The sequence below is a fragment of the Myotis daubentonii genome, chromosome 2 (assembly GCF_963259705.1).
Source record: "Myotis daubentonii chromosome 2, mMyoDau2.1, whole genome shotgun sequence".
Classification (NCBI taxonomy): domain Eukaryota; kingdom Metazoa; phylum Chordata; class Mammalia; order Chiroptera; family Vespertilionidae; genus Myotis; species Myotis daubentonii.
The window spans coordinates 183,121,583-183,134,536 of record NC_081841.1 but is presented as its reverse complement, the minus strand read 5'-3'; positions in this window follow the sequence as shown (position 1 = coordinate 183,134,536).

The window sequence follows — 12,954 nt, the reverse complement described above, 5'->3', positions numbered from 1 at the left end:
CAAATACATTCTTTAAAAATGTTTAATATGCCTCAGTTTATCTTTTAACAAAAGCCAACTAGAGTGGCTTTCCAAATGATTTTAGAACATTTATTTTATCACTTTCTTGGAGTAATGTGTTATCTCCCATCTTAATTTCACACCTGCAATACCCAGTCTTAAACAGCAGATGTTATGACACAAAGCAAGGAGCTGGTTCTTTGGTTTTTGGCCTTTCGGAGGAAGCTGGCATCTGCTTCATGTCTTCTCTCTTTCTTGGCACTGTACTCACCCACAGAGGCCACCGCTGAGCATTTCGAACTTTCACTGGAGCATCACTCTAGCATGCCTTTTCCAGTCCTTCATGCACTCGCAGACACTTGCTATTTTTGATTCGAAGGGGGAGACCTTTTTTTTTTTCTAGAACTATATTAAATTCAGATTTTAAATGGTATTTATTTCACAATTAACCTCTTCAAAAAACAAAATAGCAATCATTCTCAGATTCCTTACTTATTCCTAACTTTTGTTCAGAATGGTGCACAAGACATGAGGAAACCCACAGAAATATCACTTTGTCTTTAAGTTGTCGCTGTCCTCTCTGTAGAAAACATATGGACGCTGGATAAAGAAATAGCTGGGACATGAGCTCAGGAAACAGACAGGCCAGGAAAGGTTTCTCACCCTCAGCACTTGACATTTGTGCTGCATAATTCCTTGTTGCGGAAGCTCTCCTGTACACTGTAGGATGCTTAGCAGCAGCCCTCATCTCTACCCACAGACACCAGTAGCACACTCCCCTGAGTTGTGTCAACTAAAAATGTGGCCAAATGTCCCCTGGTGGGGGAGGGCGTGAGGAGGGGGTCACCCTAAGTTGAGAACCACTAGCCTAGAGGTTTAAATTCCCATTCCACCACTTACCAGCTGAATGAATTTAGACAAGATGACCTCACTGTGCCTCAGTTCCTCATTTCTTACATTGAATAATAGTACTCCTTTCTGGTGTATATAAGGATTTAATAAAATAATACATGCAAAATAATATAAAATAAAATAATACATGCAAAATAATATAAAATAAAATAATACATGCTTAAAACAGAGGCTGGTGCATCATAAGCACTCAGTATTATTTGGAAAGAGAATTCCAAAGTACAATGCAAGGCTGACTGGGCTTGTCTAATGATGAAGTGACTCTGAGTGTAGATTTAAATACAGAGTTTTATGTACAGAGTGTATTACACAAAGGAGCTTAGCAAATATTAAGTAAAAGAATCATATGGAGAATCATAATAGGTGATGTTTTTTTTTTTTGAGTGCTTACTAGTTACCAGATACTATGCTAAGAGTATTACATATATTTTCTCACTTTGTCCTGAAAACAAAATAGTCCCATTTTAGTCCCTTTTTATAGTAGGAGGATTTTGGTCTCATAAGGATCAAGCAACTTGTCCAAGCTCACCCAAATTGAATGTGGCAGAGCTAGAACTTGAGTCCAGATCTGTCTGATGCCAAAGCTTATGCTCTTATATGCTAGTTTATATCACTTTAAAATGAAAGAAAGCAGTTTTTGAGAAGTGGAACCCAAGATCTAGAGAAATTAATATCTTGTTTGAGTTCCATAACTCATCAGAGGGTCAGAAGTCAATGGTTGTATTCCAATGATTTATCACCTCGGTCATGCTATTTTTTTCATAGATTTTTGTTTCTAAGTGCCCATACTCCAGTGAATGTGCTAGGGTCCTCTCTTTTAATAAGCTATCTTATGTCTCTCCTTTCTAGAAAGTATCATTGTTGTAGGACCATTGACTCTAGAATTCTGTTCATATGCAGACGATGCAGGTAGGCAGAGACCCTGTCATTTCTCTCTAGCCATTCACAGTAAGGACAAGGCTAACTGTCCCCTCTTTTGTGGGGTTAGTCACTATCTCCAAAGGTTTACTAAAGGGGGTACTTCCATGGAACTTGCACACAAACAACAACAAAAGAAGAATTATCTTAATTCCTAATTTTCAACCCATCTCAAGGAAACCTGTTAAAGTGAAGGATTCAAAGTAGGAAAGAACGGCAAACTACTGAAGTAAGCATTGTAGTGACTGCTTTTGTAAAATTAGCCATAACAAGCTGTCCCAGGCAAGACTCATTCTGCATATACTAGCTAATGCTGTATTTGGTGCTTTAAATGTGCCCACATATATTTGTGCATTGGCAACTTGTTGGGCAATAATAAAAATCATTAGTCAGATTTCTGAATGGTTGCTTATCAAATTTCTGGAGCTCACCAATGTGTCCTGATATAACAGGAATTACCACTGGAGAACTGAGCAGTAATACTTTGCATAATCAGGCTTTAAGAGTTCCATGCTATTATAGACAATATGCATTTGGACATTGCCTCTGGGTCACATATCAAAGGATAAAGCAAGAACTCAATTCTGGCACACTCTGCTATTTGCATTCTAATGCCCATTCTTTCTCTTCTTTCTTACTAACAGAATCCCAAATTTGACCAGGTTTGCAGTATGCTCAGATAAAATAATTTGACACAGTTCTGCTATGCCATAAGCTGAGGAATTCTGGAAGGCTTCTGATGATCTAATCTAGGCAACACTCCTCTTCCTTCCCCTTCCTTTCTTTTTGCCTGGAATGCCGACCCAATGACTGGAGCAGCAGCAGTCCTGATGTGTGCCTGAAGCCCAAACCAGGCACTAAGAATGTGAGTGGAGGAAGATAGAAGGAGACTAACATGAAAGTCAGCAAATCTGACCTGCTGAATGCATTTATACAGCCTGCAAGAGAAGTGGTTTTTACACTTGTAAATGGCTGGGAGGAAATCAAAAGAAGAAGAATATTTTATAACAAATCAAATGATGTGCAAATTCAAATTTCATTGTCCATAAATAAAGTTTTATTGGTAGACAGCCATGTTCATTTGTTTACATTGTCCATGGCTGCTATTTATTTGTTCATTATTTATTTGCCTACTTTCTATGGATGCTTTCTCATTCCAAGGGCAATGTGTTCATACAACCCTCAAGGCTTAAAATACTCTCTTGCCTTTTACAAGGTTTTCCAGTGCCTGCTTGAATAACATCCTTGACCACCTAACTCTAGACTTTATAGTGTGATAAAAATAAATCCTTGGTTATACAATCCACTATTATGGATATTATGTCACTTGCAGCCAAAGGCAATCTAACTGATGCACAACTAAATGAGATTTGATGAACCGGAAGAACCAAGGGTGGTGTAACGAGGATAAGTGGCTGGAGGACATTCTGCAAATGTCAGGCCTCTTAATCTATTTTCCTGTAATTTCCCAAGAACTTTCCTTGGAATAGGTTATGGCTATAAGACTAGAGAGGCAAGAAGAGGTGAAAACTTTAAAGAAAGAGAAATCCCTACAGGACTCAGCAGCCAAGTGGATGTTCAGAGTTAAGGAGAAGGAGATTGGTGCAGTGAAGCATCTCACGTTTCCTGTAATTCAGGAACCTGGGCATGGTTTAGCTGGGCCTCTCCTTCAGGTTCTTGCCCAGGATGAAATCAAGGGGACAGAGACTGTAGTTATCTGAAGGCTTGTCAGAACTAGGATCCACTTCAAAGCTCCCTCACATGGTTATTGTCAGGGATCGGTTCAGTTTTTTGCAGGTTGTTGGGCTGAGAGCCTCAGCTCCTTACTGGCTATTTGCCTGAGGCTGCCTTGCTTTGCAGCTCACAACATGACAGCGGGTTCCATCAAGCAGACAAGTGAGAGGCCAAGAGATGAGTGGGAACAGGACATCCCAGCACTCATTAGAAGTGAGTCACTGAATAGAGCCCACATTCCAGGTGAGGATATTAAGCAAAGGTGTGAATACCAGGAGAGGGATCACTGGGAGCCCTATCAGCAGCTGCTCACCATACTCAACAGAGTTAGCATTCCAGAAAAGCCATGGATTAATTTCACTTGGATCATCTTTGCTGTTGGTCTTGTGAAAAGCGAAGGAAGTGAACCCAGGACCACCTTGGAGTACATTTGGATGACACTCCCTGTGTTCATGCCCTCACCAGCAGGTGGTGCTTGCTCCCAGCTCCTCCAACACATGTGAAACCCACCTCCACCCACCTCATCCCTACCTTAAGAATTCTTGATCTTAGCCAAACAAACAAGAGAAAAAATTCTAGCCTTATAATCTAGATAATTTGGGGAAAGTTTCTCCCTGTGGGTAGTCAACCCTTTTATCTTAAAAACATTTGTTGGTTTTCCCACAATCTGAATTCAGAAATGCAGACTGGCATTCTCCTGAGTACCTCTGCCAATGAAAGCAAACTGAGAGTCCTCGGCTTACATCTTCTGTCCAGTCATGACTGTGGTCTTTCCCACTCTCCCTTACTTTCCTCCTTAGCTTTCCTCCTCCAAAAGAGGGCTCCCTCAGTTCACATTCCCTCCTCCGAATGCGAGGCACTTTCTGAAACAAAGAAGCCTTTGCCCAACCCTAAGGCTGCTCAAGTGGCCACTTCTGTCCAAATAGGCTTCAAGTTGGTGCTACAACCATCCGAGGGTCTGCGATTTAGACTCCTTAACATGTGCAATGCTGCTTTGATCTTGGCAGACAGCTGTCCTCATTTGAATGCCCCCTGCCTCTTCTTCTAAGCAGACACTCGGCTTCTCTTTGCTGAGCCAAACCAAAGAGTTAATCAAACCCCTGAAATGAGCCCCAGGGAGTTGGAAACATGGAATCATGCCCTGCCTGCCTGTTCTGCAAATTTAAAGACACTGGGCTTCCAAAGAGCTGATACTTGAAGGTCTTTTAAGTGTCCAGAATACTAAATGGGTTGGTGTGTTTTCTTTCAATAGCTGAAAGAGGAATATGAGAAGGAAAACGTAAAATATTTTCATTTCTACTTTTGGCCAGATCTATTCTGATTTAAAAACAGGCTAAATCAAGAGGTTCAAAAAGTAAAATATGCTCAAATTTATACATATCCAATAGTCACACTCAATTCTTTACAGAGCTTTTCTTAATGCACCTTTTTCTTTTCTTTTTTTAATGTAACATAGTCTTCCTGGACACCCAGAAGTGGGTCAAAGTGACGATCCAGGAAGCTAAACAATAACTTCCCACTCTGGCTAGTGTGCTCAGTGGTTAGAATGTCTGCCCGAGCACTGAAGGGTCATGGGTTCGATTCCTGGTCAAGGGCACATACCTGGGTTGCAGGTTTGAACCCCAGCTCCAGTCAGAGTGTGTGCGGGAGGCAACCAATATGAGATATCTCTCTCTCTCTCTCTCTCTCTCTCTCTCTCTCTCTCTCTCTCCCTCTCTCCCTCTCTCCCACCCTCATTTCTCTCCCTCCCTTCTTTTTTAAAAAAATGGAAAACAATATCCTCCAGTGAGGATTAACAACATAAAAATAATAATAATAATAGTAATAATAACAATAATAACTTCCCTACAATTGGCCTCAAATGGTCAAGACTTAACTAATAACTGAAAGTTTCCCTGAATTTTTACCTCATTTCCAAGCAGAGAATACACACCCCTAACCAATGCCATAGGCACCCCAGTTCTAGTTAGCCGCTTCCACCATCCCCAGATCAACAGCCTCAGATCAGGGCACACAGGAGCCTTCCCTTTTCTCCTCTCTGAAGCTCTCCCACACCTCTGCGGGCCTTTGAGTCTTTGCCAAAATGCAAGTAACAGTGGCTGACTCTCTTGCTATAACAAGCTCTGAATAAATTGCCTTTGCTTTTCTCATATGGTTAGTCTTTGTTTATTTCCATACAAACAGCCTGAAAGGGCTAAGGTCCATCTGGGGAGCCTAATAATGAGATCTCCAACAAGTGCAAGAGAACTCCTGGGTGAGACCTTCGGTGAAAAACACAGTCACTCTCACTGTAATTGTAGTTCAGGTCTCTGTCTGTGTCCCCAGGCCTGAGGCAGCCTCAGAAGGAAACAGAAATTAAGGCAGCTCCCTGAGTGCCAGCACTGGTTCCCCACCTTGATTCAGCCCCTGGCTCTTCCTATGTCTCCCGCAAGTCTCAAAACTCCCCGCACCTCCTGTAACAATGCTTTTTGAGTTCTTATCATTAACTTACACTATGTGTATACTTTATTTTTCCTTGTTTTGTGTGCTACTTTATTATTATATTCTTATGCAATTTTTCCCTCCTCAATTAGAGACCCCATTAATCTTAATCTGTGATCATCATCCTTACCCAATGTTTTCAGGAGTAATTTACACACTGAGACCTTCTGATCACTAATATAAACTGACTTTTAGGAGAAAAAAAAACACACTTGTTTTAACAGGGATTTGGAATGTGTGACTCTTTGCCGGGGTCGAACCCCAGCGGGTCCAGGGGTCCCCAAAGGTGTGGACGGAGTTGGTGAAGACTATCCACCCTCTTCCTACGGTGGAGTCCTTTCCGTCCCGAGTGTGGGGCGCTTGCCTGGGAGAATGGGGGGCTTACCTAAGGGTCCCTGTTCGGGCGCCAGATGCTGGGGTCCAACCCCAACGGGTCCAGGGGTCCCCAAAGGTGTGGACGGAGTCGGCGAAGAAGGAATGACACGGAGACAGCGTTCAGTTGATCAGCAGCCTAGCCAGGATCTCCAGCCAAGTTCTGGTCTCTATCTCCAGAGAGGTTCTGCTTAGGATCTCCAGCCAGGTTCTGTACAGGTTCTCCAGTCAGGTTCAGTCACCAGGTTCTAGTCAGGCTCTCTTGCCAACCTCTGCAGTCAGGTTCAGTCCAGGATCCCTTGCCATGTTCTCTCCAGCGAAGTTCTTCTGTCTGTAGGTTCTGTGTAGGTTCTGTCTTCTTGGCTCTCTTCTGAGTTCTGTGTCCTGAGTTCTGTGTTCTGAGTTCTGTCTTCTTCTGTCTTCTGAATTCTGTGTTCTAAGTTCTGTCTCTTTCTGTCTTGTTACAACTGTATTTATACCAGTTGATTCAATCCTATCAATCTCTATTACAAAGGTTAGGGCGTTTCTTATCTCCATTCCAGGGAGTAAAGATTATGTAGCTTAAGTGTGATTGTTCGTAGTTAAAGTGATTAATTACCCGCCTGGCACTTAGTTGAGGGGTTTTATTCCCTCCCTAACTTCAGGGGAAAATCCCTACCTGGGGATTCAACCTTTCTCGGAGAGGTGACCTTGGTTAAAACACAGCACCAAGAAGGTGAGCAAACATATTAAGAACCGTATGCCATATATGCCAGGTCCCTTGAAACAGCAAGGATGGACCGGCTCCCAGCAACTCTTGCAAATGTATAGAAGTTTGTTTTAACAAAAGTGAGTCTAACTTGTTTGCCATAGTGAGTCAAAATGTCAGTATGCATTCATTTTGTGCATATGCTGGTTTAGAGTTTTAGTTAAGGAATAACTATCTAAAGATGTAACAGATAAAACCCTAAGTCTTAGTGGCTTTCAAGAATAGATGTTTATTTCGCTCACACAAGGCTTATTTCCAGTGGGCACATGTCCTCTGAGCAGTGATCCAGGCACCCGGGCTCTTGCTACCTATGTCTCCATCACCTTAGATACCAGGTTCCCCACGTTACCATGCTTGCCAGCATCAAGCCAGAAGGGAAAGACCATGCATGGAGCCAGACCTAGAAGTATGAACATGACTTCTAGCACATTCTGTCAGTCAGATCTCAATCATGTGGCCACACCCAACCACAAGCAGGGCTGGAAAATGTGAGCTAACTCTGGGCTCAGAGGGAAGAAAACGTGGGTTTAGTGAAGAGCTACCGAGTTTCTGCTACATTTAGGGCAAACAATCTTCTCTGCTATGAAAACGTCCTTGCAAATAGCACTCCCTTATCCTAAATACCTGGCTTAGTCTCTCAAAAACATGCACAGGCTAAGCTCTAAATTGGATTCTTCATACATCAAAGGATACGGTAAAGCTCCTGATACCTCGGGCTTCTCAGACACAAAAGACAGTTAACAGTGACAACAGCAACAGCCAATGCCCTGCTTTTCAAAAAGAGACTGTGCTTTAATTTTATTGCTTCTAGAAGCATTACAGCTTTCATGAACCAGTGAACTAGTTAATTGGCTACAGAAATAACTGGGTCTTGGCAGGTGGCACTTAACCAAATATTAAGAAACCATGACTCTGGGATATGAGCTTTCAAGGAGGAAGGATGTGTCATGGATCAACATGACACCATATGTGACAGTTAAGGTCAAGGGAGGAAAGAACATTGTAAAAAGGGAAAAGCTAGGAACACTGAGGTTTGTCTCACATTGGAAGGCATTCAAACCATAGGTTCTATATAGCTGACTTTTCGGTTACAGTTAAAATACATAAAAGGAGATGGTTTGTTTGCTTCACATTCTGTGTTTGCCCTTTTGTCCCAGCTATAAGTACAACCTAAGCAAATCCAATGAAAAAAGTTATTGAGATTTCCATTCTAATGCAGACCTTGATTTATTTTGACTTATTTGCAGAGTCTAGCAAAATGATCCGTGCCTTTTTATAGAAACGAGATGTCAAGGTGCAAAGAATGTCTTATCCAGAGGCAGCCACAGCCTGTCTCCCAGCCTTCTCCTTCAAGGACAGTCAAGATTGGTTCCATTTTATTAGAATGGCATGTGCCAAGCCTCATGTTCAGGTCTGCAGGAGTAAAAGTTGAGAGCCATACTGAATTCAAAATTTCCCCTGGAGTTCACCTAAAAATAAGGTCCATTTTCAGGTGGTTCAGAGAAGAAATAAGTCACAGAATAAAAGTAGCTTGGCAATTTTTTAAATGAGAAAATGAGCATGATATACAAACCTGGCTCAAATATACCAGCCTGTTTTCCACGATAGTTGGCCACAAATCAACGCTCAATTTTCTACTTGTTGTATTCTCTATCACAGTTCTCTCTCTCTCTGCCTCTGCCAATGTTCGAACGCATACTATCGCTGGGTAATCTCGCTTCACCACCTTCCCCATCCCAGGCCACAGACTGCTTTAATTGAACTGCAAAATTATTAGGGCAGATATTTACTAGTATAATGCGTATGATATCTCAAAAGCATGTATGTATACGTTGTCTTTTTCCTACATTTATCTCTTATTATTCACTGTCTTTGTTTCCAGTGCCTTTTGGCCCCTCCATTAGCTCTGGTAAATTGCATTTGATTATAGTTCAGTTCCTTTGTAGTGGGTTAAGTGCAGTAAAATGAGCAGAAAAGTAGCAAACAAGGCCTTGGGGTGACATTAACAGCCTACAATGGCTTATTTTTACCTCCGATATTTTCACAGACGATTCTGCCTGAAATTCACCAATTTGGGGTAATGGTGCTAAAAGTGAATACTATGAGAAATTGGGGTAGAAGCAACAGATGATGATGATGGTGACAGAGGATTATATGTGGATAAAAACCCAGCTCTGTGGGAAAGGCTGGTCAGAGGCTAATAATCCAAGAGCTAAAATGAGTCTTGGTTCAATGGTTCCATTAGTAAAAAGATTATGTTTTTAAGCTTACTTTTAAAAATAAAAAGAATATATCTGAAAATATGTTAAGAGACAAGGGACTTGGCTTCTGGGTTAAGAAACCCATTCTAGCTGCCGCTCTCCAGTGGCATGGAGATCTTTCACTTGGAGTCAGCAATCTCTTTTGCATAAGAGAATTGGACCAAATGTTCCCTAGAGTCATAGGACTCTTGGGGCTGATGGAATCACCAGGTGTGAGTTCATATCTTGAGGACCACTGTTATAACATCTGAAGAACTCATCCTTTTAAAAAAATATTACCCCAAGTTTTCGTTTTATAAGGAGCTCTATGTAGAGAGATTATGGCCACAATAAAATGCTCACTCTGGGGTGAGAGGAGTGAGAGAGTTGAAATTTAGGAAGGACCTGAAATCTGCAGCAGAGATCACAGAAAGTTTGGCCTGGCATCTCTCCCATTCCCTGCGTGGACCAAACACACTCCCCACTAACCTTAACCCTTAGTTCCCTGGACCCTCTAGAGCAGTGGTTCTCAACCTTCCTAATGCCGCGACCCTTTCATACAGTTCCTCATGTTGTGGTGACCCCCAACCATAAAATTATTTTCGTTGCTACTTCATCACTGTCATTTTGCTACTGTTATGAATCATAATGTAAATATCTGAAATGCAGGATGTATTTTCATTGTTCGTGACCCACAGGTTGAGAGCCGCTGCTCTAGAGTCTTCAATTTTACATCTCTCATGCCACTTCAACTAATTCCTGCCAAATGACTCTGGAGAGCACATAGAGATATTTTGTAAAGGCCCTTCACAAAACCCTGGAGTTGCTTACCATTTTTATATTTACTATGCCCAACATTGTCTAGGCAACCCTTCTGGCCACTTTCTCTTTTTTTCACCCTGAATGCCAAAGCATTGCACCATAAAACCATGGTAGCATGCCATTGGGGTCTCCGTATAAATTCATGCAAAACTTTTATACCTTTCTTGTCTCACAAGTATGTTACCTGCTGACATTATTGCTTGTTTTTTCACTCTTTTCAAGACCCATCTCCACACCCACCTTCCAATTTTAATCTTCTAGACTGGACTTAAACACCTATAAGGTTCTCAATTTTCTCTCTCCTTGGTCCTCCTATTTCTAAGGAAGAGGACTTAGTCCTCTTCTAAAGACCCACAGTTTCTACCTTAGTCCCTAATCCCATCCTCACACCATCTCTGAGACTTGGTTTTCTCATTCCTCTTCAACCGGACCTCAAATTTCTCTTTCTTTGATACCATAGGAGACAAGAATATGTCACCCCAAATATGCTTCTTTGGCATAAGGATTATGCTGAAAAAATGGCAGACACAACAGAAGCTCTGCAAACAGCTTGAGTCCCTTTTGTAAGAGAAATTTATGAAGAAAATCTCCATTTGTGAGTGTCTCTTTCTCTGTAGCAGGAAGAGAAGGATGACTCTAAATCACAAGAGAATCTTAGCAGTGGAGAAAGCTATGATTTAAATATTTATTACCAATCTTATCCTGTCTACTGTGCTTTTCTTGGTCACCTCCCCTTAACTGGCCTCCCCCACACCCTTTTGTCTTTGAGATGGTTGAAGATGGTTATTGAAGCTTGAATTTTAAGCCATATCTTTGTATGTATTATGTGTCATTGAGTCTGTGCCAACTCCTGGTGACTCTGTGAATGAGTGATGTTCACAATGCCCTGTCTTCGACAGCCCTGCTCAGTTCCTGTAGATTCATACCCATGGCTTCTTTTATGGAATCAACTCATCTCATATTTGGTCTTCCTATTTTCCTGTTGAGATATATATATATATATATATATATATATATATATATATATATATATATATATATATATATAAAATTGTCTTTTCCAAAGACATATCTCATGATATGTCATCCCATTGAGCCATGCCAATTTTCATTTCACTGGGTATTATGTACATGTTAATAAACTTGTATTTGTTTTTCTATTGTTAATCTATATTTTGTTTCAGGACCCCAGATAAGTTACAGGGTAAAGGGAAAATTATTTTTTTTTTATCTCCTAGGATACCATCCTTCAAAGTGAAATTAAATTAAATCTTTTTCTGACCCAGCTACACATAAGTTGTTTTCTTTTGTTGCTTCTATTGCCAAATACCTTGAGCTAGACAAAAACTTTCATATCTCTTTACTCATCCCACCAGCAAAAACTTATAGTTTCATCTCTGCAGAATTGCTTTCTCAAACACACACACACATTTTCTCCTGTAGGCAATATCACCACGATATTATATCACTTTGTTACTCACTGAATTTTTATTGCTTTTGAAACATTTATATACAGCAAACATTTATATGGATAAATCATAAGTGAAAAGCTCAGTTAATGTGTGCAAACTGAACATACCTATGTACCAGCACCCAGACCAACAGACATTACCAGGATTCTTAACTTCCTAGGCATGTCCTCTATGACATACTGACCCCTCCCGCAACAAATTAACTGACTATTCTGACTTCTGACACCATACATTTGTGCTACTGAGTTGTAAACTTCCTATAAATGGAAACATACTGTATGTATTCTTTTTTCATGTGTCTTCTTTCATCTAACATTGTGATTGCATGCTTTTCAATTTTTTGTGTGTTTAATTTTAGTTCACTCATTCTCCTTTCTGTAAGTTTATATTATGTGAATATACTACAATGTGTGATCTATTCCACTTTGGGGCATTTGAGCAGCTTTCAGTCTGGGGGATTTTATGAATAGTGCTGCTATGAACATCCTGGTACATCTCTTTCAATAAACATGTGTATACATTTTTGTTGAGCATACATTTAGAGGTGGCATTTTGGGGGGTAGGGAGTATTTATATATTTAATTTTAATATTATAGATACTGCTAAGCCATGTCGAGAGTGGTTGTAACAGATACATCTAACTAGCATTATATATGAGAATTCTAGTTGCTCCGTATTCTCCCCAACAATTGGTATTTTTTCCTTCTTCACTTTAGCCATTCTGGTAGTTGTGCATCAATTATTTATAATGCACTAAATCCAATAGTCTCATCTTCCTTCACTATTTAACATTGTTGATTTCCCTTTCTTACATCACAAACTCACTCATTTCAGGTCTAGTATATGCTAATCTTCATCATCTTTTCTGACATGTCCTATCCCTCTTTTATCCCTCCCAATTTGCAACATTTTTCTTTTTTCTCTACAGTCTCTCTCTCTCCCTCTCTCCCTCTCTCTCCCTCTTTCTCTCTCTTCATATCCTTTACTACAGTTTCAATTATCAACCCTGTGACTATCTTCTCTTAAGTCCTGATTCCTTCAAACCTTGACAATTAGAACAGTCTTCTTTCATTTTATTCATTTGTTCATTCATTTGTTATTTGATCCTTTAGTAACAGGATTCTTTAATCCTTTGTTCATTGCTTAAAGTACTTTAATAGGAGGTAGAGATATAAACTCTAGTAAGAAATAGTCCTTGCCCTCTGTTGTGGACTGAATTGTGCTCCCATTCCCAAATTAATATTTTAGAGCCATA